This window comes from Hordeum vulgare, chromosome 2H (assembly GCF_904849725.1).
Source record: "Hordeum vulgare subsp. vulgare chromosome 2H, MorexV3_pseudomolecules_assembly, whole genome shotgun sequence".
In the NCBI taxonomy this organism is placed as follows: domain Eukaryota; kingdom Viridiplantae; phylum Streptophyta; class Magnoliopsida; order Poales; family Poaceae; genus Hordeum; species Hordeum vulgare.
In genome coordinates this window covers 655,138,980-655,155,481 of record NC_058519.1, presented here as the reverse complement: position 1 = coordinate 655,155,481, position 16,502 = coordinate 655,138,980, and the positions used below count along the sequence as shown (strand labels likewise).

Here is a 16,502-nt window from a genome sequence, read left to right as displayed (position 1 = left end):
AAAATTTGACATAAAAAAACAAAAATATAGGTCATAAGACCAGAAAAATCACATTTTATGAATAATTTATACTATGTTTTTATGTTTGTAATTTTATGTGATACAAAATATTTTTCAAGGTGACTATGTATTTTTTTACGGTGTCTTTTTACGTATGAGATAAGATTTAAATTTCAGAAACGTAAAACTACAGTGTATTGATGTGAAAATAGAGGGGGGTTAAGAATAACTAATTCTCACCCAGGATGACGAATAGCGTGACCCTATATATATATATTTATATCTTTACCTATTAATAAAGCACCTATTGCTTCTTTGGTATGTCATGGAAATTGCTCCTGAAGTTTGCATAAATTACCCACCATGCCACCGGTAAGTAATAGAAAACGTTTCACTAAGCAAAAAATCTCGAATTGGGCCAGCCCATGTAAAAACATCCTATATTTCGCTTTGCACCCTGGGAGAATATCCAACACACCGTATGGACCGGCCCATGCAGAGGCGCTGGTTTTTTTTAGTTTTGTTTATTTATTTATCTTCAGTTTTATTTTATTTTTCCATTTTAAATAATTTATAACTCAAAATAACCTTAAAACTTATAATAAACTTAAAATTTTAAATCAACGTATTTAAAAATTTAAAATGTTTGTAACTTCAAAAACTACTTGGAGTTTTTGTAAAAAATGCTCGCATATACAATAAAATGTTTGCAAGTTTGAAAAAATGTTTGTAAAATAAGAAAAGTCCATGATTTCAAATCAAACTCCATGTATTAAAAATTATTAAAAGCATTTAACAAAATGCTTTCTAATTCCAAATATGTTAATGCATTTAGAAAATGTCCTAAAATTTTAAAAATAGCAAATACCTCTATTGATAGTTTCTTTTTTATTTAAATTTTTCCGTTCCATTTTTGTTTACTTCTAATTTAAATAATTTAAAATTACAAAAGCATTTGCATATTTAAAAATAGGAATTTTGAATTAAAATGTTGACGAAAACATAAAATGTGTGTGGATTCAAAAAAGGTGCCGGATTTTTATATTTTTTTTGCAAATTCCAAAACAATGTCCGTCAATTTAATAAATATATAAGTGACTTATCAAAATGTTTGTTTATTCAGAAAAACTTCATGCGTTTCAAAAATGTTTGTGAATTTAAAGTAAAATCCTCCAGCATAAAAAATTATGTTCGTCTTTTCTAGAATTGGTCGCCAATTCAAAAGAAAATATTTAAACCCGTTTGAAATATAAAAAATATTCACGAGTTTTAGTAAACGTTTGTATATTATAAAAAAAAATCTCGATTTTAAAATTGTTATCATATTTGTAAAATTGTTCATGAAATATTTAATGTATGTAGTTAAACATTAATGCTTCTAAGTCTTTCTGAAAATATACCCGTGTGATTTTTGAAGAATTAACTGCTAGATGGATCGGATTATTATTATATATGTTTTCTAAAAAATATTCTTGAAATTAAGAATAATTCTTTGAGTTATCAAGATTTTTGACAACCATGATATTTTTTTTAAATGTAAAGATTGCTTCAACTTGTGAATAAATTTAAAAGAAGAAACATTTTCTTGCATTTGTGCATAAAATTTTAAAATCAAGCGATGATGTGTTAACATAATGTGGTCATCATCATTGAAGATTGTGTTTTTTCTCCCGTTGCAACGCACGGGCCATTTTGCTAGTCTTTCCCTAATGATAAAGCAGCTACTGTTTGTGTCGTCCGTCATTAAATTTGCCCCCGAAGTTAGCAAAAATTACCCATAATGCCACCCATAAGTTCAAAAACGATTTGTTTTTCTGTTTTAAAATCCGCGGCCCAAAGAGGTTGGTTCATCTACCGGAAGGCCCCCTTAGATACCACATGTGTATAATAATCAGAGTGGCTTGAGCCTTCTACTTGCACCTAGGACTCTCGCGTTCGACTCCCCACCCACCCACTTTCTACCTCCTTTTTGTACTTGATTTCAGGTTGGCTCTACCTTGCCCAAGTGTCATTTTACTAGATGGGCTGCACTCTTACAACTTCGACCTAACTATTTTTTTTAACGTTTGTATTTTTTGTAGATTCAAATATTTTTTTAAATATTCATATCCTTTGATGTCTAACTCCAAATTTCGAACCTAACTATTTTTTTAACGTTTGTGTTTCTTGCAGATTCAAATATTTTTTTAAATATTCATATCCTTTGATGTCTAACTCCAAATTTTGAAAGTTATATCAAAATTATGTTTACATCCTCAATTAATACCTTTCTTTATATGGGGCGTCTTAAAAATATCTATTTGTTATGCATGTACTTTCAAATTGGTTGTTTCCAATTTTTGACAACCATGATATTAATATTATTTTGAAAATGTAAAGATTGCTTCAACTTGTGAATAAATTTAAAAGAAGAAACATTTTCTTGCATTTGTGCACAAAATTTTAAAATCAAGCGATAATGTGTGAACATAATGTGGTCATCATCATTGAAGATTATGTTTTTTTTCTCCCGTTGCAACTCACGGACCATTTTGCTAGTATTAATAAAACACCTATTGCTTCTGTGGTACGTCATTAAATTATCCCTGAAATTTGCATAAATTATCCACCATGCACCGGTAAGTAATAGAAAACGTTTCACAAAGCGAAGAATCTCGGACTGGACCAGCCCATGTAAAAACCACCTATATTACGCTCTGCACCCTGGGAGAATATCCAGCACATCATATGGGCCGGCACATGTACAGGCGCCAGTTTTTTCAGTTCCGTTTATTTATTTATGTTCAGTTCCATTTTATTTTTCTATTTTAAATAAGTTAGAACTTCAAATAAACTAAACTTTTAATAAACTTAAAATTTTAAATCAACATATTTAAAAAATAAAATGTTCGTGACTTTAAAAACTGCTCGGAGTTTTTGTACAAAATGCTCGCATATACAATAAAATATTTGCAATTTTGAAAAAATGTTTGTAAAATAAGAAAAGTACATTATTTCAAATCAAACTTCATGTAATAAAAATTATTAAAAATACGTTAATGCATTTAAAAAATGTCCTAAAATTTTAAAAATAGCCAATGCCTGTTTTGATAGTTTACTTTTATTTAAATTTTTTCGTTCCATTTTTGTTTATTTCTAATTTAAATAATTTAGAATTACAAAAGCATTTGCGTATTAAAAAAATAGAAATTATGAATTAAAATGTTGACAAAAACATAAAATGTTTGAGGATTCAAAAAAGGCGCTGGATTTTTAAATTTTTGTTTGCAAATCGCAAACCAATGTCCGTGAATTTAATAAATATATTACTGACTTATAAAAATGTTTGTTTTTTCAGAAAAACTTATGTGATTCAAAAATGTTTGGGAATTTAAAGTAAAATCCTCCAACATAAAAAATTGTATTCGTCTTTTCTAGAATTGGTCACCAATTCAAAAGAAAATATTTAAACCCGTTTGAAATATAAAAAATATTCACGAGTTTTAGTAAATGTTTGTATATTATAAAAAATGTTCTCGATTTGAAAATTGTTCTCATATTTGTAAAATTGTTCATTAAAGATCTAATGTATGTAGTTAAACATTAATGCTTCTAAGTCTTTCTGAAAATATACCCGTGTGATTTTTTAAGAATTAACTGTTGGATGGATCGGATTATTATTGTATGTTTTCTAAAAAAATTCTTGAAATTAAGAATAATTCTTTGAGTTACCAAGATTTTTGACAACCATGATTTTTTTTGAAAATGTAAAGATTGCTTCAACTTGTGAATAAATTTAAAAGAAGAAACATTTTCTTGCATTTGTGCACAAAATTTCAAAATCAAGCGATGATGTGTGAACATAATGTGGTCATCATCATAATGTGGTCATCAGACAAATTTGGTAGAAGGTTTTCAGCATTATCGTACACTAGAGTTATCTCAAATGGAGAAAAGTGTGATAGAGAGTGGCTTGTTTACAACAAAGATCTTGATAAAGTATTTTGTTTTTGCTGCAAATTATTAAGGAAGGGGCATGTGAGAGGTCAGTTAGCAAATGATGGCTTTAGTGACTGGCATCATCTTATCAGTAGACTCAAAGAGCATGAATTATCTTGTGTTACTCTTGAAGATGCGCTTAAGAGTGGAGAAAATAAAGACATTGATGGACTTGAATTATCTTGCGAGCTACTTTTTCTCGAGGACTCACTTCAGAAATCTATGGGTCCACTTGATATTTTGAATTTTTTGAGGAAGCGCTCCTTAATCTATCCTAATGCTGTTATTGCATACAGAATTTTGTTAACCATTCCAGTGACAGTTGCATCTACACAAAGGAGCTTCTCTAAACTCAAGTTGTTGAAATCATACTTGCGTTCTACTATGACACAAGAAAGACTCAATGGATTGGCAACAATAGCAGTTGAAAATGATGTCTTGGAGAAGATTGATTATGAAGATTTGATCGAAGATTTCATTTCAAGAAATACTAGAAGAATGTTGCTCTTTGGTAGAAAATGAGGTCAGTTTATAAGTTTATAGTGTTAGTACCATCTTTACTAATTTACGGTTAGTATTTCATGTATTCCCTAAATACTGTACCAAATATGACATATTTGAAGTTAGATAATTAAGTAAGAGCATGCTTTTAGTTCTTCAATTTTATAGTATAAAAAAATTAGGGCCCTAGTTTGATTTTTGTCCCGAGCCCCTAAATTTTTTGAGACGGTCCTGCTAATACGTTTCATGGCATATCGTGTGACCCTGTTGCTGAGACGCGCTACGGATTGATTTACTTTTTTTTTTGAGCGAGTTGACCCTGAAATTGAAAAGCACTACAAATGAACTCTAAAAATGTTGAAAGTTGGCATGCTATAATCATTTCACCCACATAGCATGTGTTAAAAAGTTGAGAGGGCTACGACAAAAACTGGATGCACTTCGTGTACAAAACGGACAATCTCTCTCGAAGTATCAGGGTTTGGATTTCATTTTTTTGAACTTATTTGAACTCCATACATTTTGTGTGTCCAAAATGCACCATTCAAAGGCACATCACAAAAATTCAACAATTTCTGACTTCATTTGGTATTCTTCGTGCATTTACTTTTTTTTTGAGCTAGTTGACCCTCAAATTGAAAAGCACTACAAATGAACTCTGAAAATGTTGAAAGTTGGCATGCTATCATCATTTCACCCACATAGCATGTGTTAAAAAGTTGAGAGGGCTACGACAAAAACTGGATGCACTTCGTGTACAAAACGGACAATCTCTCTCGAAGTATCAGGGTTTCGAACGAGAACTCATCTCTTACAAAGGGATTTCATTTTTTGAACTTATTTGAACTCCATACTTTAGTGTGTTCAAAATGCACCATTCAAAGGCACATCACAAAATTTCAACAATTTTTGACTTCATTTGGTATTCTTCGTGCATTTACTTTTTTTTGAGCTAGTTGACCTTGAAATTGAAAAGCACTACAAATGAACTCTGAAAATGTTGAAAGTTGGCATGCTATAATAATTTCACCCACATAGCATGTGTTCAAAAGTTGAGAGGGCTACGACAAAAACTGGATGCACCTCGTGTACAAAACGGACAATCTCTCTCGAAGTATTAGGGTTTCGAACGAGAACTCATCTCTTACAAAAGGGATTTCATTTTTTTGAACTTATTTGAACTCCATACTTTTTGTGTGTTCAAAATGCCCCATTCAAAGGCACATCACAAAATTTCAACAATTTCTGACTTCATTTGGTATTCTTCGTGCATTTACTTATTTTTTTTTGAGCTAGTTGACCCTGAAATTGAAAAGCACTACAAATGAACTCTGAAAATGTTGAAAGTTGGCATGCTATCAACATTTCACCCACATAGCATGTGTTAAAAAGTTGAGAGGGCTACGACAAAAACTGGATGCACTTCGTGTATAAAACGGACAATCTCTCTCGAAGTATCAGGGTTTCGAACGAGAACTCATCTCTTACAAAGGGATTTCATTTTTTTGAACTTATTTGAACTCCATACTTTTTGTGTGTTCCAAATGCACCATTCAAAGGCACATCACAAAATTTCAACAATTTCTGACTTCATTTGGTATTCTTCGTGCATTTACTTTTTTTTGAGCTAGTTGACCGTGAAATTGAAAAGCACTACAAATGAACTCTGAAAATGTTGAAAGTTGGCATGCTATCATCATTTCACCCACATAGCATGTGTTAAAAAGTTGAGAGGGCTACGACAAAAACTGGATGCACTTCGTGTACAAAACGGACAATCTCTCTCGAAGTATCATGGTTTCGAACGAGAACTCATCTCTTACAAAGGGATTTCATTTTTTTGAACTTATTTGAACTCCATAATTTTTGTGTGTTCAAAATGCACCATTCAAAGGCACATCACAAAATTTCAACAATTTCTGACTTCATTTGGTATTCTTCGTGCATTTACTTTTTTTTGAGCTAGTTGACCCTGAAATTGAAAAGCACTACAAATGAACTCTGAAAATGTTGAAAGTTGGCATGCTATCATCATTTCACCCACATAGCATGTCTTAAAAAGTTGAGAGGGCTACAACAAAAACTGGATGTACTTCGTGTACAAAACGGACAATCTCTCTCGAAGTATGAGGGTTTCGAACGAGAACTCATCTCTTACAAAGGGATTCCTTTTTTTGAACTTATTTGAACTCCATACTTTTTGTGTGTTCAAAATGCACCATTCAAAGGCACATCACAAAATTTCAACAATTTTTGACTTCATTTGGTATTCTTCGTGCATTTACTTTTTTTTGAGCTAGTTGACCTTGAAATTGAAAAGCACTACAAATGAACTCTGAAAATGTTGAAAGTTGGCATGCTATAATAATTTCACCCACATAGCATGTGTTCAAAAGTTGAGAGGGCTACGACAAAAACTGGATGCACCTCGTGTACAAAACGGACAATCTCTCTCGAAGTATTAGGGTTTCGAACGAGAACTCATCTCTTACAAAAGGGATTTCATTTTTTTGAACTTATTTGAACTCCATACTTTTTGTGTGTTCAAAATGCCCCATTCAAAGGCACATCACAAAATTTCAACAATTTCTGACTTCATTTGGTATTCTTCGTGCATTTACTTATTTTTTTTTGAGCTAGTTGACCCTGAAATTGAAAAGCACTACAAATGAACTCTGAAAATGTTGAAAGTTGGCATGCTATCAACATTTCACCCACATAGCATGTGTTAAAAAGTTGAGAGGGCTACGACAAAAACTGGATGCACTTCGTGTATAAAACGGACAATCTCTCTCGAAGTATCAGGGTTTCGAACGAGAACTCATCTCTTACAAAGGGATTTCATTTTTTTGAACTTATTTGAACTCCATACTTTTTGTGTGTTCCAAATGCACCATTCAAAGGCACATCACAAAATTTCAACAATTTCTGACTTCATTTGGTATTCTTCGTGCATTTACTTTTTTTTGAGCTAGTTGACCGTGAAATTGAAAAGCACTACAAATGAACTCTGAAAATGTTGAAAGTTGGCATGCTATCATCATTTCACCCACATAGCATGTGTTAAAAAGTTGAGAGGGCTACGACAAAAACTGGATGCACTTCGTGTACAAAACGGACAATCTCTCTCGAAGTATCATGGTTTCGAACGAGAACTCATCTCTTACAAAGGGATTTCATTTTTTTGAACTTATTTGAACTCCATAATTTTTGTGTGTTCAAAATGCACCATTCAAAGGCGCATCACAAAATTTCAACAATTTCTGACTTCATTTGGTATTCTTCGTGCATTTACTTTTTTTTGAGCTAGTTGACCCTGAAATTGAAAAGCACTACAAATGAACTCTGAAAATGTTGAAAGTTGGCATGCTATCATCATTTCACCCACATAGCATGTCTTAAAAAGTTGAGAGGGCTACAACAAAAACTGGATGTACTTCGTGTACAAAACGGACAATCTCTCTCGAAGTATGAGGGTTTCGAACGAGAACTCATCTCTTACAAAGGGATTCCTTTTTTTGAACTTATTTGAACTCCATACTTTTTGTGTGTTCAAAATGCACCATTCAAAGGCACATCACAAAATTTCAACAATTTTTGACTTCATTTGGTATTCTTCGTGCATTTACTTTTTTTTGAGCTAGTTGACCTTGAAATTGAAAAGCACTACAAATGAACTCTGAAAATGTTGAAAGTTGGCATGCTATAATAATTTCACCCACATAGCATGTGTTCAAAAGTTGAGAGGGCTACGACAAAAACTGGATGCACCTCGTGTACAAAACGGACAATCTCTCTCGAAGTATTAGGGTTTCGAACGAGAACTCATCTCTTACAAAAGGGATTTCATTTTTTTGAACTTATTTGAACTCCATACTTTTTGTGTGTTCAAAATGCCCCATTCAAAGGCACATCACAAAATTTCAACAATTTCTGACTTCATTTGGTATTCTTCGTGCATTTACTTATTTTTTTTTGAGCTAGTTGACCCTGAAATTGAAAAGCACTACAAATGAACTGTGAAAATGTTGAAAGTTGGCATGCTATCAACATTTCACCCACATAGCATGTGTTAAAAAGTTGAGAGGGCTACGACAAAAACTGGATGCACTTCGTGTATAAAACGGACAATCTCTCTCGAAGTATCAGGGTTTCGAACGAGAACTCATCTCTTACAAAGGGATTTCATTTTTTTGAACTTATTTGAACTCCATACTTTTTGTGTGTTCCAAATGCACCATTCAAAGGCACATCACAAAATTTCAACAATTTCTGACTTCATTTGGTATTCTTCGTGCATTTACTTTTTTTTGAGCTAGTTGACCGTGAAATTGAAAAGCACTACAAATGAACTCTGAAAATGTTGAAAGTTGGCATGCTATCATCATTTCACCCACATAGCATGTGTTAAAAAGTTGAGAGGGCTACGACAAAAACTGGATGCACTTCGTGTACAAAACGAACAATCTCTCTCGAAGTATCATGGTTTCGAACGAGAACTCATCTCTTACAAAGGGATTTCATTTTTTTGAACTTATTTGAACTCCATAATTTTTGTGTGTTCAAAATGCACCATTCAAAGGCACATCACAAAATTTCAACAATTTCTGACTTCATTTGGTATTCTTCGTGCATTTACTTTTTTTTGAGCTAGTTGACCCTGAAATTGAAAAGCACTACAAATGAACTCTGAAAATGTTGAAAGTTGGCATGCTATCATCATTTCACCCACATAGCATGTCTTAAAAAGTTGAGAGGGCTACAACAAAAACTGGATGTACTTCGTGTACAAAACGGACAATCTCTCTCGAAGTATGAGGGTTTCGAACGAGAACTCATCTCTTACAAAGGGATTCCTTTTTTTGAACTTATTTGAACTCCATACTTTTTGTGTGTTCAAAATGCACCATTCAAAGGCACATCACAAAATTTCAACAATTTCTGACTTCATTTGGTATTCTTCGTGCTTTTACTTATTTGTTTTTGAGCTAGTTGACCCTGAAATTGAAAAGCACTACAAATGAACTCTGAAAATGTTGAAAGTTGGCATGCTATCATAATTTCACCCACACAACATGTGTTAAAAAGTTGAGAGGTCTACGACAAAAATTGGATGCACTTCGTGTACAAAACGGACAATCTCTCTCGAAGTATGAGGGTTCCGAACGAGAACTCATCTCTTACAAAGGGATTTCATTTTTTTGAACTTATTTGAACTTCATACTTTTTGTGTGTTCGCACCATTCAAAGGCACATCACAAAATTTCAACAATTTCTGACTTCATTTGGTATTCTTCGTGCATTTACTTATTTTTTTTGAGCTAGTTGACCCTGAAATTGAAAAGCACTAGAAATGAACTCTGAAAATGTTGAAAGTTGGCATGCTATCATCATTTCACCCACATAGCATGTGTTAAAAAGTTGAGAGGGCTACGACAAAAACTGGGTGCACTTCGTGTACAAAACGGACAATCTCTTTCGAAGTATGAGGGTTTCGAACGAGAACTCATCTCTTACAAAGGGATTTCATTTTTTGAACTTATTTGAACTCCATAATTTTTTTGTGTTCAAAATGCACCATTCAAAGGCACATCACAAAATTTCAACAATTTCTGACTTCATTTGGTATTCTTCGTGCATTTACTTATTTTATTGAGCGAGTTGAGCCTGAAATTGAAAAGCACTACAAATGAACTCTCAATATGTTGAAAGTTGGCATGCTATAATCACTTCACCCACATAGCATGTGTTAAAAAGTTGAGAGGGCTACAACAAAAACTGGATGCACTTCGTGTACAAAACGGAAAATCTCTCTCGAAGTATCAGGGTTTCGAACGAGAACTCATCTCTCACAAAGGGATTTCATTTTTTTGAACTTATTTGAACTCCATACTTTTTGTGTGTTCAAAATGCACCATTCAAAGGGACATCACAAAATTTTAACAATTTCTGACTTAATTTGGTATTCTTCGTGCATTTACTTAATTTTTTTTGAGCTAGTTGACCCTGAAACTGAAAAGCACTACAAATGAACTCTGAAAATGTTGAAAGTTGACATGCTATCATAATTTCACCCACATAGCATGTGTTAAAAAGTTGAGAGGGCTACGACAAAAACTTGATGCACTTCGTGTACAAAACGGACAATCTCTCTCGAAGTGTGAGGGTTTCGAACGAGAACTCATCTCTTACAAAGGGATTTCATTTTTTGATATTATTTGAACTCCATAATTTTTGTGTGTTCAAAATGCACCATTCAAAGGCACATCACAAAATTTCAACAATTTCTGACTTCATTTGGTATTCTTCGTGCATTTACTTTTTTTTTGAGCTAGTTGACTTTGAAATTGAAAAGCACTACAAATGAACTCTGAAAATGTTGAAAGTTGGCATGCTATCAACATTTCACCCACATAGCATGTGTTAAAAAGTTGAGAGGGCTACGACAAAAACTGGATGCACTTCGTGTACAAAACGGACAATCTCTCTCGAAGTATCACGGTTTCGAACGAGAACTCATCTCTTACAAACGGATTTCATTTTTTGAACTTATTTTAACTCCATAGTTTTTGTGTGTTCAAAATGCACCATTCAAAGGCACATCATGAAATTTCAACAATTTCTGACTTCATTTGGTATTCTTCGTGCATTTACTTATTTTTTGAGCAAGTTGACCCTGAAATTGAAAAGCACTACAAATGAACTCTGAAAATGTTGAAAGTTGGCATGCTATCATCATTTCACCCACATAGCATGTGTTAAAAAGTTGAGAGGGCTACGACAAAAACTGGATGCACTTCGTGTACAAAACGGACAATCTCTCTCGAAGTTTCAGGGTTTCGAACGAGAACTCATCTCTTACAAAGGGATTTCATATTTTTGAACTTATTTGAACTCCATACTTTTTGTGTGTTCAAAATGCACCATTCAAAGGCACATCACAAAATTTCAACAATTTCTGACTTCATTTGGTATTCTTCGTGCATTTACCTTTTTTTTTAGCTAGTTGACCCTGAAATTGAAAAGCACTACAAATGAACTCTCAAAATGTTGAAAGTTGGCATGCTATAATCATTTCACCCACATAGCATGTGTTAAAAAGTTGAGAGGGCTACGACAAAAACTGGATGCACTTCGTGTACAAACCGGACAATCTCTCTCGAAGTATCACGGTTTCGAACGAGAACTCATCTCTTACAAAGGGATTTCATTTTTTTGAACTTATTTGAACTCCATACTTTTTGTGTGTTCAAAATGCACCATTCAAAGGGACATCACAAAATTTTAACAATTTCTGACTTCATTTGGTATTCTTCGTGCATTTACTTTTTTTTTTGAGCTAGTTGACCCTGAAACTGAAAAGCACTACAAATGAACTCTGAAAATGTTGAAAGTTGACATGCTATCATAATTTCACCCACGTAGCATGTGTTAAAAAGTTGAGAGGGCTACGACAAAAACTGGATGCACTTCGTGTACAAAACGGACAATCTCTCTCGAAATATGAGGGTTTCGAACGAGAACTCATCTCTTACAAAGGGATTTCATTTTTCGAACTTATCTGAACTCCATACTTTTTGTGTGTTCAAAATGCACCATTCAAAGGCACATCACAAAATTTCAACAATTTCTGAGTTCATTTGGTATTCTTCGTGCATTTACTTATTTGTTTTGAGCTAGTTGACCCTGAAATTGAAAAGCACTACAAATGAACTCTGAAAATGTTGAAAGTTGGCATGCTATCATCATTTCACCCACATAGCATGTGTTAAAAAGTTGAGAGGGCTACGACAAAAACTAGATGCACTTCGTGTACAAAACGGACAATCTCTCTCGAAGTATCAGGGTTTCGAACCAGAACTCATCTCTTACAAAGGGATTTCATTTTTTTGAACTTATTTGAACTGCATACTTTTTGTGTGTTCAAAATGCACCATTCAAAGGACATCACAAAATTTCAACAATTTCTGACTTCATTTGGTATTCTTCGTGCATTTACCTTTTTTTTAGCTAGTTGACCCTGAAATTGAAAAGCACTACAAATGAACTCTGAAAATGTTGAAAGTAGGCATGCTATCATAATTTCACCCACATAGCATGTGTTAAAAAGTTGAGAGGGCTACGACAAAAGCTGGATGCACTTCGTGTACAAAATGGACAATCTCTCTCGAAGTATTAGGGTTTCGAACGAGAACTCATCTCTTACAAAGGGATTTCATTTTTTTGAACTTAGTTGAACTTCATACTTTTTGTGTGTTCAAAATGCACCATTCAAAGGCACATCACAGAATTTCAACAATTTCTGACTTCATTTGGTATTCTTCGTGCATTTACTTATTTGTTTTTGAGCTAGTTGACCCTGAAATTGAAAAGCACTACAAATGAACTCTGAAAATGTTGAAAGTTGGCATGCTATCATCATTTCACCCACATAGCATGTGTTAAAAAGTTGAGAGGTCTACGACAAAAACTGGATGCACTTCGTGTACAAAACGGACAATCTCTCTCGAAGTATCAGGATTTCGAATGAGAACTCATCTCTTACAAAGGGATTTCATTTTTTTTACTTATTTGAACTCCATACTTTTGTGTGTTCAAAATGCACTATTCAAAGGCACATCACAAAATTTCAACAATTTCTGACTTAATTTGATATTCTTCGTGCATTTATTTATTTTTTTTGAGCTAGTTGACCCTTTAATTGAAGAGCACTACAAATGAACTTTGAAAATGTTGAAAGTTGGCATGCTATCATCATTTCACCCACATAGCATGTGTTAAAAAGTTGAGAGCGCTACGACAAAAACTGGATGCACTTCGTGTACAAAACAGACAATCTCTCTCGAAGTATCAGGGTTTCGAACGAGAACTCATCTCTGACAAAGGGATTTCATTTTTTTGAACTTATTTGAACTCCATACTTTTTGTGTGTTCAAAATGCACCATTCAAAGGCACATCACAAAATTTCAACAATTTCTGACTTCATTTGGTATTCTTCGTGCATTTACTTATTTTTTTGAGCTAGTTGACCCTGAAATTGAAAAGCACTACAAATGAACTCTGAAAATGTTGAAAGTTGGCATGCTATCATCATTTCACCCACATAGCATGTGTTAAAAAGTTGAGAGGTCTACGACAAAAACTGGATGCACTTCGTGTACAAAACGGACAATCTCTCTCGAAGTATCAGGTTTTCGAACGAGAACTCATCTCTTACAAAGGGATTTTATTTTTTTGAACTTATTTGAACTCCATACTTTCTGTGTGTTCAAAATGCACCATTCAAAGGCACATCACAAAATTTCAACAATTTCTGACTTCATTTGGTATTCTTCGTGCATTTACTTATTTTTTTTTGAGCTTGTTCGCATCGGCTGCATCTCGAAAAGAATGCACGCCTTCTTTGTAAGCGGTTGTGCGTCGATCACCGTACATCCATGGATGGCTCATCTGCGTTATACGACAGTATATCAAATACAATCACGATCCTAAAAATTAGTATCGCACGGTCTAAATGAGGAAATATAGTTGCTAACCTTTTAGAATAAGTAGAAATAAAGAGGAAGAGGTTTAAGCGTGGCTCAGGCATCTCATATCGTAGTTGTGTTCGATGAACTGAAGCGGCATCGCTCTAACACACATTTCAACAAACACCTCTAGTATATCAAAAAAATGGAGAGCTAGCACACACCCACACTCTTCCATCCAAGAAAAATGTAAGGAAGAGGGGAGAGGGGGGTTGTGCTATATATAGGCAGAGGACTTTAGTCCCGGTTTGAGACACAAACCGGGACTAAAGGTGGCGCACATGCGGGCTGCACACCGCGTAGCCCTTTAGTCCCGGTTTGGGACACAAACCGGGACTAAAGGCTCCTTACGGGCCGGGACTAAAGCCTCGAGGGAGGCATTGCGATTTAGGGCGACGTGGCCGGGCCTTTAGTCCCAGCCCAGAGGCAGGCCGGGACTAAAGGGTCCCGGCCAAAGGCCCGTTTTCCACTAGTGGGAGGAGTATGTACTCCTACATCGCGTACGTGTAGATTACCTTTAGTTCATACTAACATTTAGCGCAAGAAGAGGAGTAAACTAAATGTGTCGTTCGTGATGGTATTAGGGCATGTACAATGGAGGCAGCACCTTGGTGCTGCCCCAGCCATCCACATAGATAAACTGAAATGAAGCTACTAGTCTATGTCACAATCACCCAATGGAAGCTACTCCCTTTAATGACATGATCACACTTTTTCTTTTACAGCTACATTTCAACACATGCAACCTTCAGTACATTTAAACATTACCATCAACCTTTTGAATCAACAATATCAACAAGCTTACACACTAAAAGTCATAAAAAGAAACTTGATCCCCAAACAAAAAAGCAGCAATTTTGATATCCAAACGATATCAACAATTATGTTTTGACCATGATAGAGAACATCCCACAACAATAGAACATTCTTACCAGCAATTTTTTATATCCAAAATATAACAACAAGTATTTCTTGACCATGACACAAAAAATCTCACAGTAATAGAACAATCTTAAGGTTTCCAAGCACAAGAGAAGATTTGTAAACACGCATATCATATTTATTCAAAGTTCAAACTGAATTTGTTGGTGTATCCGTTGGCCCTTCTCGTTCAAAACAAAACAGTCTCACATCTTCTATGCTTCCTTGCACATGAAGCTCCCCTTTGCTGCACACATATCTACAGAACATCCATAACAAGGAAGACACATGTTAGAGTATATTTAGAACTAGCATGGCACAAACTATGTGGAAAACAAAGGAAATACATATCTACAGTTTGGTTTCAGTCAAGGAAATACATATCTACAGTTTAGTTCAAAATGTAGTAACTCCAAATGAATATCAACAATTTCTAGCATGGCGCATATCTACAGAGCATCCATAATAGTTTGGTTTGAAAGACAAATGAATATCAACGGTTAGTTTATCTCCAAATGGCCGACACGCAAGCAGTTCAATCAGGTTTAGCATCCAACTTTAGCACTCAAGTTCAGGTTTGCACTTACAAAAACAAAGACAAAACAGGTTTAGCATCCAACCTTTGCACTCAAGTTCAGGTTTGGCTTCAATTAACTACCAACGTTAGCAGATAAGTTGAGCAGGTTTCAATCAGCTTACGGAACACACACAACATCTAAACAAAGGAGAGACGAACAAGTTGGACTACATACCTTCTATCCCTCCTTGAAAAGTTGATCCCCCAATCTCGTGACAGCCCTCACATGCATCTCCTTTGCCCATGGCTCCATTGTTGTAGTGTCGGCACTCAACATTTGTGTAAACTTATCAAACAACTTGGTTCTTTCCTCAGCTAACTTTGCCACAGTCCTCTCCTTTGCTGCCTCATATGCAAGTTGGTTAGCTTCTACCTTCTGAGCAGATAAACGACTGCAATTCCATCATCTCATTCGTTTGGACCTTAGTATCAGCTTGTGCTTGTAGGAAGGCCTCAATCTGTTCTTTCATGTCATTCATCTCAGTAGGGGCTTCCTTCTCTTTTCCTGTAGCTTTCTTCGCCCTCTTTGTTCCTGGGGGACGCTGAGCATTCTCAGTTGGTGTTGGCGCTGACCTCTTTGTTCCATCTCCTTCTGTGTATACATGAATCTTCCACTTCTGGCTGTCTTTCACAGCTTCCCACCAATGCACATATGTGAACTGGTGTCCATTGCGGCTGTGGTACAGGTCTAGAGCTTGCTGCATCAATTGTTGATCACACCGGCCACTCGCATAGGTGTCTCTCATCTGGTTATAGCAGCTGTTGAAAGAGGTTACCTTCTTTGTTGTTTTGTACCAATGGTTCTTGAGGTGCTTGACGTCCCGCTTTCGGTCACTCTCAGTTGTGCTGTTGAATGTATCAGCAACCTCCTTCCAGTAGTATTCTCCCTTCTTTGCATTCCCATCGATAGGATTCACAGAGTTGCGCAACCAAGCACTCACCTGCACAAAGGAAGTAAACATGCAAGTAAGCATGCAGTTAAATTTGATAAACAATA

The 16,502-nt window shown here is 34.9% G+C and overlaps 1 long non-coding RNA gene across 1 annotated transcript; it reads right to left on the bottom strand.

The window, feature by feature from the left end:
• Positions 1–14,914: 14,914 nt before the first annotated feature.
• Positions 14,915–16,439, bottom strand: LOC123431273. The gene is made up of 2 exons (XR_006623077.1): positions 15,681–16,439; positions 14,915–15,187 (listed from the first exon to the last, which is right to left on the bottom strand). It is a non-coding gene; the product is annotated as an uncharacterized LOC123431273 (long non-coding RNA).
• Between the last annotated feature and the right edge of the window lie 63 nt (positions 16,440–16,502).